The sequence below is a fragment of the Lethenteron reissneri genome, chromosome 40, assembly GCF_015708825.2.
Source record: "Lethenteron reissneri isolate LAM-NWPU_2019-01 chromosome 40, ASM1570882v1, whole genome shotgun sequence".
Classification (NCBI taxonomy): domain Eukaryota; kingdom Metazoa; phylum Chordata; class Hyperoartia; order Petromyzontiformes; family Petromyzontidae; genus Lethenteron; species Lethenteron reissneri.
The window spans coordinates 11973940-11986481 of record NC_083818.1 but is presented as its reverse complement, the minus strand read 5'-3'; the positions used below and the strand labels follow the sequence as shown (position 1 = coordinate 11986481).

The window sequence follows — 12542 nt, the reverse complement described above, 5'->3', positions numbered from 1 at the left end:
ACCTCCTCCTCCTCCAGCCCCCCCACCTCCTCCAGCCCTCCCCCACCTCCTCCAGCCCCCCCCACCTCCTCCCCCTCCAGCCCCCCCCACCTCCTCCCCCTCCAGCCCCCCCATCTCCTCCCCCCGCCCCCCCCCCCGTCCACCTCCCTCCCCCTCCCGCCCCGCTATACGGCCTTTAACAGAATGTCGGGGCAAGTGATTTAATTTTTTTTAGCGAACACCCATAAAGGCCGGCACGGCACGCGAAGGGGTGGATGGCCAATACCCCACGCCCCAGCCGCCTTTGTCTCCCCAGTGGCGATGTTGACGCAGCGCGCCAGGTATTACATCGCACCAGGGGAGACTTGGGGCCGCTTCGGATCATTCTGAATCGTCACGGGTGTTGGCCGCGTGCGGGAATCGAACTCGGGTCACCGTGGGGTCGCGAAAACAAATAGCAGTGCTCCTCACCACTCGCTGTGTGTGTGTCTGCAGGTAGAGTTGTAATCCTCACCACTCGCTGTGTGTGTGTCTGCAGGTAGAGTTGTAATCCTCACCACTCGCTGTGTGTGTGTCTACAGGTGGAGTTGTAATCCTCACCTACTCGCTGTGTGTGTGTGTCTATAGATGGAGTTGTAATTATATCGTTGTTGCTTCACACGTGGAGGAGGCTCCCACAAACGTGAAACGCGGAGATCTCCACATTGTACGACGGTGCATTGTGGGTGCTAGACCGGGCATCTCGGAGGTGTCCAATGGCTTGAGCCCTTTGTCTTTAGTAAGACGAAGATGGTCGGCAGTGCCGGCCAGCACGTCGCGTCTGTAGAACTGCTTTGTGTGCTGAGTTTGTTGTCCTTCCCCGGCACCTCCGATTGGTACCGTTGTGGCTACGTACGGTGCGAAAAAAGTTCAAGATAACTGTGCACACTCCACGTGTCGCTTGCGGGTCGTTGGGAAGTCGTTGACCTCCACGTGGCACCCACGTGGCTGTGGCCCGCGTGCCACGTGTCCCCGAACTGCGCTGGACACCAAATTTTGTCGTCCGATTTGACGAGGTAATCGAGCAATGAGCCTCCACTCGTCTGTCCCTCCACATGCAACATATGTGTTTCACTCATCCCACCAGCCGCACGGCCTTCTGGGAGTGCACACTGTCGGCACAAGCACAATTCTGGAGCGATTTGTAAGTTATTAATCAGCAGTCAGGCTTGCTGGAACTAATGCTGAACTGCCGGATGTTCATAAGTCAGGAGCGTCTCTGTTAGATTTGGGTCCTAGATGTACGCAACACGATCGACTACACAACATGAAACAACAATTTAGCCTCATTCTGCAGAAGATGAATAACAGAACAAATAAGCAGATAATCCGCCTCCTTGCCAGATCCGTCCATCCGCAGAAATGAAAGTGTCTTGTACACATCCTACGTAGGCACGTGACGGGGTCTACAGTTCCTGCGCACACACGTTCTCCGATGCACAAAGACAAAGATCCCCCGTATAGTCTTAACATGCTGTTGGGGCAAGTGCTGTTAGCGAGCACCTATGAATGCCGGAACGGTACACGAGGGGGTGGGTGACAAGCACCACGCCCGACCGCCTTTGTCTCCCTCGTGGCGATGTTTACACACCGCACCAGGCACTCATTTGAGTCTGAGTCGACCTAGGGGAGGCCCAGGACCAGTTCAAATAATCGTCACTGGTGTTGGCCGTGAGCGGGAATCAAACTCGGGTCGCCAGGTTCGTAGCGCAGTGTAGCGCTAACCGCTACACTACCGCTCCCCACTCTCTGATGTACACGCGCATACAAACTCACACCATCCCCTTTCCCCAATATTTACACACTCGCTTTTGTACAAATGCACGCTTTATCATAACGATATCGATTAAAAAAATATATGTTTGGGAATGCGTTAACTAAATGGCGGAGCAGTGACGACGCAGTGGTTAGCGCACTGCGTTAGGAGATCCGGCGACCTTAGTTCGATTCATGGCCACGGCTAACATCAGTGGCGAGTGATATCTGAACGAGTCCTTAGTGGTGAAGTATGGTCAACCCTCCCCCATGACCGATATGGCGTAGGGGGGCCTTCGTCCAGCAATTGATTGAAAATGTGTGGAAAGTTATTTTGCCATCATTGTTATAGCTTAGCAGGTATTGTTAGCGAGCACCTATTAAGGGGAATTCAGCACGCTCACACCAAGAAACGTGCCCATGGGTGGCCTTGTTAGCTGCCTGCGCAACATTGACACAGACACACACACGCAGAGGCAGCCCCATGAGCCTCCCTAACATGAAGAGCAATAATGTAGATAAAATAAGGCAAAGGTACCCCGTGTAGCCTACACAGATGATTGGGGGAAGTGCTTTTAGTGAGCAGCTATAGCAGTAGTCGGCAAGCTGCTTCGTGACGTTGTTTATCAAGGACCCACCGTCTCCTACCCACCACACAGCGCACTGCGGCTCTTGAAATATTGAGGTTTTTTTTCCACCGAATTCGATAAAAATGTCTCTTCTTGCTATTTTGGTTGCCGACCCCTGACCTATAGGAAGGCCGACACGCGATACGAGGCGTGGGGTGGCCAGCGACACGCCCGGCCGTCTTTGTCTCCCCAAGTGCGAATGTTTACACACCGCACCAGGTACTCATTCAAGGCTGAGTCGACATGGGGGTGGGGGGGTCCCAGGAACGATGAATAAATATTCGCCACTGATCTATCAACGGTGGCCGTGACTCGATCTCTGCTCGCTGCTTTCGTAGCGCAGCGTGCTCACCACCGCGCCACCCCTCCGTACACCGACTCATCGTACACACACACACACGTTATACCCACACATACACACACGTTATACACACACACACACACACGTTATACCCACACACACACGTATCACGCACACACACATACGTTATACCCACACACACGTTATACACACACACACGTTATACCCACACACACACACGTTATACCCACACAGACACGCATCACGCACACACACACACGCATTGTACACCCACCGAGACCGAGCGTTCTCCGCCCCCACCTCCCTGGCCCGGCGCACGAAACGAGTTTTGCCCAGCGCGTACTGGATCGTGCGCAAACCATCACGGCACACACACGCACACGCACCACACACGCACACGCACCACACACACACACGCACATTCCTTGCTTCAGGGCGCTTCACCCCACTCGCGGGGTCGAGCCAAGCCAGCACAGCCAGCCTCCTCCTCATCATCTTCGGGGTGGTGGATAAAATGAGTATCGCTTTGTGGGGAACGTAATCGGTGGCTCCTTTGTGGATGGACCGCATCTACGCCACAGGAATGTGGAATTCCCACCGCTGGCTCCGGGGCTGTGGACAGGGGATGAAACCACAGCTCCGTGAATGTTTTGGGTGGGAAACCACCCTGACGTCATAACAAAAACCAGCCGTGGTCCATCCACTGCTGGATGGAGGCCGACTCAAGCTATCAGCATCTCACACCGTTCCGCGACGTAGCAATCCCGTCTCGAACTACCGCACGCGAGCTGAGCGCATCGCTCCATGTGTGGGGGACGGTTTCTCGAGGAGCTCTGTCCCTTGGCTGCCACTCCCACGTTAGTCTCGATCGCCGGCCTGTATTCTTGTTCGAGACGCGTCCTGCTCGAGTCCCCTTACTCTCGCAACTGAGACTATCCTGGTCACTTGAATCCTCACCTGGCTAAGCAAGATGTCAAAATGATGCAGTATCTATGTATCCTGGAGAAATCTGATGAGTTCTGAAGGTTTTTTTCACGGATGTCCAGTAAACTGTAGTTTTTTTTTCTGATTCGCCCACATTGGACATCTGTGAATAAAGAGCTCCATAGCTCATCAGATTCCGCCAGTGTAAATGAAGATTCTGATCCGCGTGTTCCTCCTCCTCCCTCAATGGAGTCATTCCAAGCGCGCATCTCTCCATCCCCTCTGACGTCCACACTTCGAATGTCCCGTCATGCTCGCTCGCTCGCTCGCTCCGCCAAATAAGCGTGACCCTCGTTTCTTTGTCAAATCAAGGAAGTGCAGAACTGCGCTAAGCCACATTGCCACTGCACGCAGAGCTAAGGCATGCCGCCACATTGCTGGCAGCGACGGGGCCATTGACTCGGAAAAGTTGCTGAGTTTTCTTAACGCCCAAGAGGGTTTATCCACACAACGCCACAGGGTCTGTCATGAACAAGCGAGCCCCATTTGCCATTACAGCCGCGTTGTTGTAACATCGGCGGCTGTACCGTGCACAGTTGCTTTTGGATTGGGTCGTTTGTGTGTTTTCGCGCAGCTGTAGTAACCAGGTTTTTATTGTGTAAACAAGTCCCCATCTAAAATGAGCGTTTATTGCCCAATTGGTTTTCCCCGAACCAACGTAAAACCTAAAATAAATAAAAATGTCGTGGAGCAGTGGCGCCGCCGCCGCAGCGGTTTGCGTGCTGACCTATGAACCCAGGGTAGCGAGTTCGATTTCCAGCCACGGCTAACATCAGTGGCGAGCGATGTCCTAAACGCTCCCGGGTCTCCCTCCTTCACCATCTCACACTGACCGGCGTGCTGAAGCTTCGTGTGCTGCTGTGCACGCCCACTCATATAATGGGCCGATAACACCTTCACATATAAAGGACCGCAGAGCTTTGAGGTCTGGCTGTGAGGGGGGGTTGGTGCCGGCTCCTCACCGCGTGGCGGCTGCTGCTGCCTTCCCCACTCGTCTTGGGACGCCAGGGTGGCTATGAGATGTTAACTACCTCGCCTGGTACACAGGAGGTCTGTGGGTTCGAGTCTGAGCTCAGAGGACACCGACGCAGCAGCAGCAGGAGCAGCAGCAGGAGCAGCAGGAGCAGCAGCAGCAGGAGCAGTAGCAGGAGCAGCAGCAACAGGAGCAGCAGCAGGAGCAGCAGCAGCAACAGCAGCAGCAGGAGCAACAGCAGCAGGAGCAGCAGCAGCAGGAGCAGCAGCAGCAGGAGCAGCAGCAGCAGGAGCAGCAGCAGGAGCATCAGCAGGAGAGCGTGGAATGTGGCGAGGCGGCGTGAGGTCGCGGTGTGGCCTCCTGGCAGTGCGAGCCGAGCCGCCCCTCACAATGAGCCGAGCCGCCCATCACAATGAATCACAATGAGCCGAGGCAGACAGGCAGCCGGCGTTGCGTTCCGCTCGTCCCCAACGCACGGGGCAGGGTCCCTCCCCGACTGCCGAGCGTCGCCCGTCTCGTGGGGCGGCGACGCCGCTTCCTGAACATTGCCTGCCTGGCACCGGGCTGTTAGAACATTCGCATTGTTGAAATAATAAAAAAGTCATCAGCCGCGATCTCTCCACGACTGGATGAAGCCCTCCCCGGGCCCAGTGAGTGGCACGCCACTCAGTGCGGGCTTCAAGGTGAGGTTCTGTTTCACCAGCTGAACCGGGATCAGGTGAGAGGCTCATTAGCAAGGGGGACCTGGGTCACCACATCGACAAACGCGACCGCACAACAACTGAACAACAACCCAGAACAGAAATCGGAGCAACGCGAACCGCGGCACGGACGATGTCGAAATCTGATCTCATTGGATCTCTTCTCTCTCAACCCGCACTGACCAGAGTGGTGAAGTATAGTCACGCACCCTTCACACAACGACGGGAAGACAATTACTAAGGCTGAGGCGCTTCGCTTCACTTACTGACAAATGCTGTTCAGTCTCGTGGCCGGCATGTTTAAAGACATCAATATGCTCACAGTAGGTATCATGTTTATTTAACAACACGCCGAGATGTGTATTGCGTGTACAAAAGCCTTACACATGCGAAACCACGCGCTCAGAAGAACTGCATTGTGGTCACAGTGTCATGCGGAGTTGAAATCCAAACAATGGCCACCTGATCATTGCCATGATCATAACCATCATCTCTTGGTGGGGGTTAAAATGAGCACCACATAGCATGACTGCGCCACTCGCCAGGCAGCCAGCAATGCCTTCCCGAGAGACTGGCTCTCGCCATGGGAATGTGGAATTTCCACGATGCAATGACACTTCAACTCAATTCCAACACTGCGCGTACACCACGGGAAACTCGTCGGACGGCGAAGCGCGTGCAGGCTGCAAACATAGACTGGCTCTCGCCATGGGAATGTGGAATTTCCACGGTGCAATGACAGAGAAGCGCGTGCAGGCTGCAAACAAAGAAGGGACGAATGTCCACAACGTGGCCCCCGTTTTGAGTTGGTGGCCTCAAGCGAGGCTGTGGTGTGCATCTCGTACACGCGCTCTGCTGGTTGGTGATCACACTGCACTTGCACGACAGCGCTTTCAATGGGTGCACGGCAGCGAATCGCTCGGCAGGTCACGTCTGGTAGGGTGAAAAGCGTGGGGACTCACAACTCTCCCAAGACGTCTGGCCAGAACGGAAGAGGAGGCCAAACCACCCATCGAGCGGGGGTCCTCTAGGCCCCTTCGTCAGCAGTGGCATGAGCACCCACTCTCCAGCTGCACCATCGCCTTGATGTGATAGTGATGTGATGGTGATGTGATGGTGATTTCATGGTGATGTGATGGTGATGTCATGGTGATGTGATGGTGATGTGATGGTGATGTCATGGTGATGTGATGGTGATGTGATGGTGATGTCATGGTGATGTGATGGTGATGTAATGGTGATGTCATGGTGATGTGATGGTGATGTCATGGTGATGCCACGTGGCGTGTGACATGCGAGGCATACTGGCAAGGACCAGGAGCCGAACGAGCGTGGGGGCAGGGGGTGCCTTGACTCCACCCTGGTGGCCACAGCTCAGAGTTGGGGCCCTCCTGGCAACCAGCGCGAAATCTGTTTTCAACGATATTGGGTCGCCACCTGCCCGATTGTCGCTTCCCCGGAGCCGACAATGTCGTGGCGACGCCACAGGGAGGGACTGATCCTCTGGGCTCACAATCATCCCACGCGTTACTACAGGGGGGGGGGGGTGTGGGGGGCACTTTGTGTAGCCGGGAGGCGCCTCCCGCCCCTCTCGCTGGGCCGTTCATCGCTGGCTGTGATTGTGACAGGTATGGCTGTGAGAATGCGGAGGAACGCGATGTTCCAGAAAGCTGAAAGCCCTCATCGTCTCGCGATGAGATCTCTCTCTCTCTGCCTGTGTGTGTGTGGGTGCTGTCGTCAGCGACGGCTTTCCAGAGCGGAGCAGTGACACCCACGCAGCTGGGTGCCGCAGTGTCAGCAGACTCGCGAATACTCAGCCACGACAACACGGAGGCCACGACAACACGGAGGCTACCCATGAGCAGGGCTCGGCGACCTGCGGATCGGGAGCCGCATGCGCTGGCTCTCTAATGACTCTTGCTTCGTGACGTTATTCATTAAGGACCACACCGTCTCGTGTTCACCACCACCATCACCACCACCATCACCACCACCACCACCACCACCGTCGCAGTGCATTGCGGCTCCTGAAATATTGAGGTGCTTTTTTGACCGAATTCGACGTAATTTTGAATTGGTCTCATCTCGTTATTTTGATTGCCCAGCCCTGCCCACGAGGCCGACTCTTGTCTCGTGGTGCTCGTCCCGTGTCGGCGCACCCCATCGCGATGCCGCCGGCGATGTGAATTCGGGTTCTCAAACTCAACGCGTTTGTGACCTCGACCCAATCCCCGAATTACCATGTCGGGTTGTTGTTGTTGTTGTTGTTGTAACAACTTCACGCGGTTGATTACAACTCGAAACCGCATCCGCACACACCATGGCGGCAGTAGAAATGGATACCTGATGAATACATGGTAAAAAAAAACCCTCTCCAGTAGCAGTGGTGTGCGACTGTGATCATCCAGAACACACCGTGCAACGACCCAATGCCCCATTCAAAAATACGGAGACATCAAAGCGATGATACACGACTACTCCTGGCGCGGCTGTCTGCCTGCACCACGTGGATGTGACACTGCAGTTGTGTCTCTCTGCCTCTGCCTGCACCACGTGGATGTGACACTGCAGTTGTGGCTCTGCCTCTCCCTGCACCACGTGGATGTGACACTGCAGTTGTGTCTCTGCCTCTACCTGCACCACGTGGATGTGACACTGCAGTTGTGTCTCTCTGCCTCTACCTGCACCACGTGGGTGTGACACTGCAGTTGTGGCTCTGCCTCTACCTGCACCACGTGGGTGTGACACTGCAGTTGTGTCTCTCTGCCTCTACCTGCACCACGTGGATGTGACACTGCAGTTGTGGCTCTGCCTCTGCCTGCACCACGTGGATGTGACACTGCAGTTGTGTCTCTCTGCCTCTGCCTGCACCACGTGGATGTGACACTGCAGTTGTGGCTCTGCCTCTCCCTGCACCACGTGGATGTGACACTGCAGTTGTGTCTCTCTGCCTCTACCTGCACCACGTGGATGTGACACTGCAGTTGTGTCTCTCTGCCTCTACCTGCACCACGTGGATGTGACACTGCAGTTGTGTCTCTCTGCCTCTACCTGCACCACGTGGGTGTGACACTGCAGTTGTGGCTCTGCCTCTGCCTGCACCACGTGGATGTGACACTGCAGTTGTGTCTCTCTGCCTCTACCTGCACCACGTGGATGTGACACTGCAGTTGTGGCTCTGCCTCTACCTGCACCACGTGGATGTGACACTGCAGTTGTGTCTCTGCCTCTACCTGCACCACGTGGATGTGACACTGCAGTTGTGTCTCTCTGCCTCTACCTGCACCACGCGGGTGTGACACTGCAGTTGTGGCTCTGCCTCTACCTGCACCACGTGGGTGTGACACTGCAGTTGTGTCTCTCTGCCTCTACCTGCACCACGTGGATGTGACACTGCAGTTGTGGCTCTGCCTCTGCCTGCACCACGTGGATGTGACACTGCAGTTGTGTCTCTCTGCCTCTACCTGCACCACGTGGATGTGACACTGCAGTTGTGGCTCTGCCTCTACCTGCACCACGTGGATGTGACACTGCAGTTGTGTCTCTGCCTCTACCTGCACCACGTGGATGTGACACTGCAGTTGTGTCTCTCTGCCTCTACCTGCACCACGTGGATGTGACACTGCAGTTGTGTCTCTCTGCCTCTACCTGCACCACGTGGATGTGACACTGCAGTTGTGTCTCTCTGCCTCTACCTGCACCACGTGGATGTGACACTGCAGTTGTGTCTCTCTGCCTCTACCTGCACCACGTGGATGTGACACTGCAGTTGTGGCTCTCTGCCTCTACCTGCACCACGTGGGTGTGACACTGCAGTTGTGGCTCTGCGTCTACATCAGCAGCCGTACCAGAGAAGAAGACGATTACAACTCTGAGAAGTAACATTTTCGGTTGGAATGACATGTCACAAATACTCGTGACAGGCCATGTGCACGAGGGTTTCCATCGAGAGTGCTTTCAGAAGTAGTTCTGCGATGCCATCTTCCAGGGGTGTTCTCTGACACCAGGTGGTGCACTGCTTGTTGGAAACGCTCCGAATGGGAATGTCTTCACCTCCTGGTGGTGACTTGGAGCGCTGTGGGGAGCGGTGGTGCAGTGGTTAACGCGCTGCGCTACGAGCCCGGCCAGGATCATCTGAAGCGGTCCTGGGCCTCCCCTAGGTCGACTCAGCCTCAAATTAATACTTGGTACGGCGTGTAAACATCGCCACTGGGGAGACAAAGGCGGTCGGGCGTGGTGCTGGCCACCCACCCCCTCGTGTGCCGTGCCGGCCTTCATTAGGCGCTCGATAACAGCACTTGCCCCAAAACTCTGTTCAGCCGATACGGGGGATGTCTTTGATTGTTGTGCGTGGGCTGTGTGCGGTGGGTCTCTTTCACTGCCTCCATCGTGACCATTCCCTCTCTTCCACCCTGAAACTCCACACGCCTCTCCGTCACTGTGCGATGCGACGTTTCAAACGAGAATCTCCCCCCCCCTCCCCCAGGCGAGGGAGAGGGTTCCGTGTGACCGCCGGTGATGACGGGAAGGTGTCGAGTGGTCGTTCTCGCAGTGGCCGCTATTGTGCCGGGGACGTGGGAAGCGAGGATGATGATAATAAGGCGACGTCGTGGAAACCGGCTAAGCCCCAGGCGACATTTCTGTGCGTCTGTAACGCCCTGTACACACGACCAATCCATTACAAAACCCCGCGTCTCACTTCTATAAAGAATCACAGTCTTGTCTTACGTGGAACTCTCTTCTCGTTTGACACACCCCTCACCTCTTCTGACATATACAACTCTAATCCCATCCAATACGGAAGAGTTATTGTAAGATTTATTTATTGATTACAGTTGCCTACTTGGTGTTGTAAGCTTGGGGTTGCGAGGTGTCAAGGACATGGCAATGCAGCAATGGATTCTTGAATCTATTTGTGCGGAGCCTTAGTCGTTGTGCTGAGCTGTCTCCAACCACTCCCGCTTCCTCCTCCGCCGTGAACCCAAGGGGCTCATTCACGGCATTGGCCAAACGTTGCACCTCAGCAGGGTCCTCCTGAATCAAAAATACGTCTTGAAACTCAGCAGGGACGACTGGACATCTGTAAACAAAAAATAGCTTTATAGCTCATGGGATTCCTCCAGTATTTATACAAAATCTGATTTTTAGTTTCGCGTGAAAGTGGAAAATTGCCATAGCATGAAGTGGAGGAGCGGTAGTGCACTGGCCGCCTGTCGCTCGAGGCTTGCGGTTCGTGGCACGGGCCTCCCCGGTTAATGCTGCAGGCGTATTGGCAGTTGGCGCCGTGCCCCTTCGCAGTGCACGCTGTAGCTCCCGTGGCGTCACTCCAATAAAAACAAGTTAACCCGTAAAAACAAAGTTTTTCACTCTAAATCCTTTATATGCGTGGCGGCTAGAGTTCTCTCGTCCTCTGGCTTGAGATGGCTGCAATCTATGGGTCAGATGATTGTCTGCCAGTATTAAGCAATTGGTAATTAAATATTTAATTAGTTTTCCCTAAACAGTGTAAAATTTTGGAAAAAAAAATTCACGAAAATTAATTGTCACACACAACGAGTCTGTGTGGAAAATGTCAGGTCGATTGGATCACGGGAAGTGGGTTAAAAAACGAGCGAAAGATTTGCACGGTCCTAAGCAAGCAAGCGAACTTAATATAAAGGATTTAAAAATATATTCGCCTGTGGAGGACGCGGGGATCGATCCCGCGACCTTTGGCATGGGAAGCGAGGGCGCTACCAACTGCGCTACTCCGCCACGGCCTGTGGAGGGGTTACGCTCTGGGCTCTTGCACTGTGATGTTCAGCCAAAGCCATGAATGCGTTCTATTTGAATATATGTAAAATAAAATTTTTTTGCATAAAAAGTGTAACATTTTGGGAATTTTTTTTCACGAACAATAATTGTCTGGCACAACGAGTCTGTGTGGAAAATGTCAGCTCGATTGGATCACGGGAAGTGGGTTAAAAAACGACCGAAAGATGTGCACGGTCCTAAGCAAGCAAGCAAGCACGCGAACTTAATATAAAGGATTTAAAAAAGAGTGAATTGACAATGAATGTTTGACTCTTAAGCGATATTAATTATCGATTTAAAACAACATTAACGGATTAATGTTTATATATTTCAGAGTGCTAATGTACATATACAACACAGTCGTCAACAACACTGTAGCCTTAAAATATTAATATTATAATAAACAATCAGCGATGTGTCAGGCAATGGCGCTTATTCATAGCACGGGTGCTGAGTCCCCTTGTGCCACACAGGGGCAGCTGCCACTGGGGGTGCCCTGCCAAACGTTGTTGAGATTGAGACGTCGAGAGCTCTGAAGCGGCACGGCGTACAGGACACACACACAACAATAACAACCGCTGGCGCCCTTCACCACCAAGTGGCGGTGACTTCACCACCAAGTGGCGGTGACGTCTCCACGACGCCTGTGCCAGGCCAGGTGCACTTTGTGGAAGGGCTCGCTGCTGGCAGGTGACTGACTGAGATGACTGGCAGATGCGACAGCTCTGTCTCAAACACAAATCATGATCATCGTCATCACTATGTACCTGGGCCACCCTGAGCTCGGTTCCCAGTCATGGCTGCTATCCGCTTATGTTCCGTCTCTGAACACGTGGTTTTCAAAACACGCGCTACACCAATGAACGCGTTCAAGGTCGCACCTGCGCCACCAGGTGTAGGGTCGCACCTGTGCCGCCAGGTGGCCCTGTAACGACACGCAGCTGTGGTCCAAGGCCCCATGATCCACGCATTATTTCACCAGCAGGCGAAGGTAGTCGTCGTGCGGCATCGAGAGACCGTGCGTGTCGCCCGATCACTTCCTGACGATTCACCCTCCCGCCTCCACCCCTGCTGCCTTCCTCCCACACCGGCCTCTCGCCCACAACTCCTCCCGGAATCGCCGTGCCGTGCGCCGTGCCCGGTCGATGAGGGTGGTTGGAAGGAGGACGAGAGAGAGAGACGGAGGGGTTTGAAGGACAAAACTTTGTTTCATTTGCCTCCCCACACCCCCCCACCCCGTTGCCGGCAGCAAGCAGCGTGTGCTGGCCGATGATCATCGCCTAGCCACTTCAGATCGAGCGCTCGCGGACCTGTGCCGACAGGCGGTGGACACCACGAACCCCAGAGGTATGCTACGGGGGTGGGGG

The 12542-nt window shown here is 54.5% G+C and overlaps 1 protein-coding gene across 1 annotated transcript in view; it reads left to right on the top strand.

Moving 5' to 3' along the window:
* The first annotated feature begins 12214 nt into the window (after positions 1 to 12214).
* The window catches only part of LOC133352319 (rho guanine nucleotide exchange factor 16-like), a 29855-nt gene continuing 29527 nt past the window's right edge, over positions 12215 to 12542 (top strand). Inside the window, exon 1 of the mRNA XM_061567909.1 lies at positions 12215 to 12522. The gene's annotated coding sequence lies outside the window, so the exon portion shown is untranslated. The remainder of the gene's footprint in view (positions 12523 to 12542) is intronic.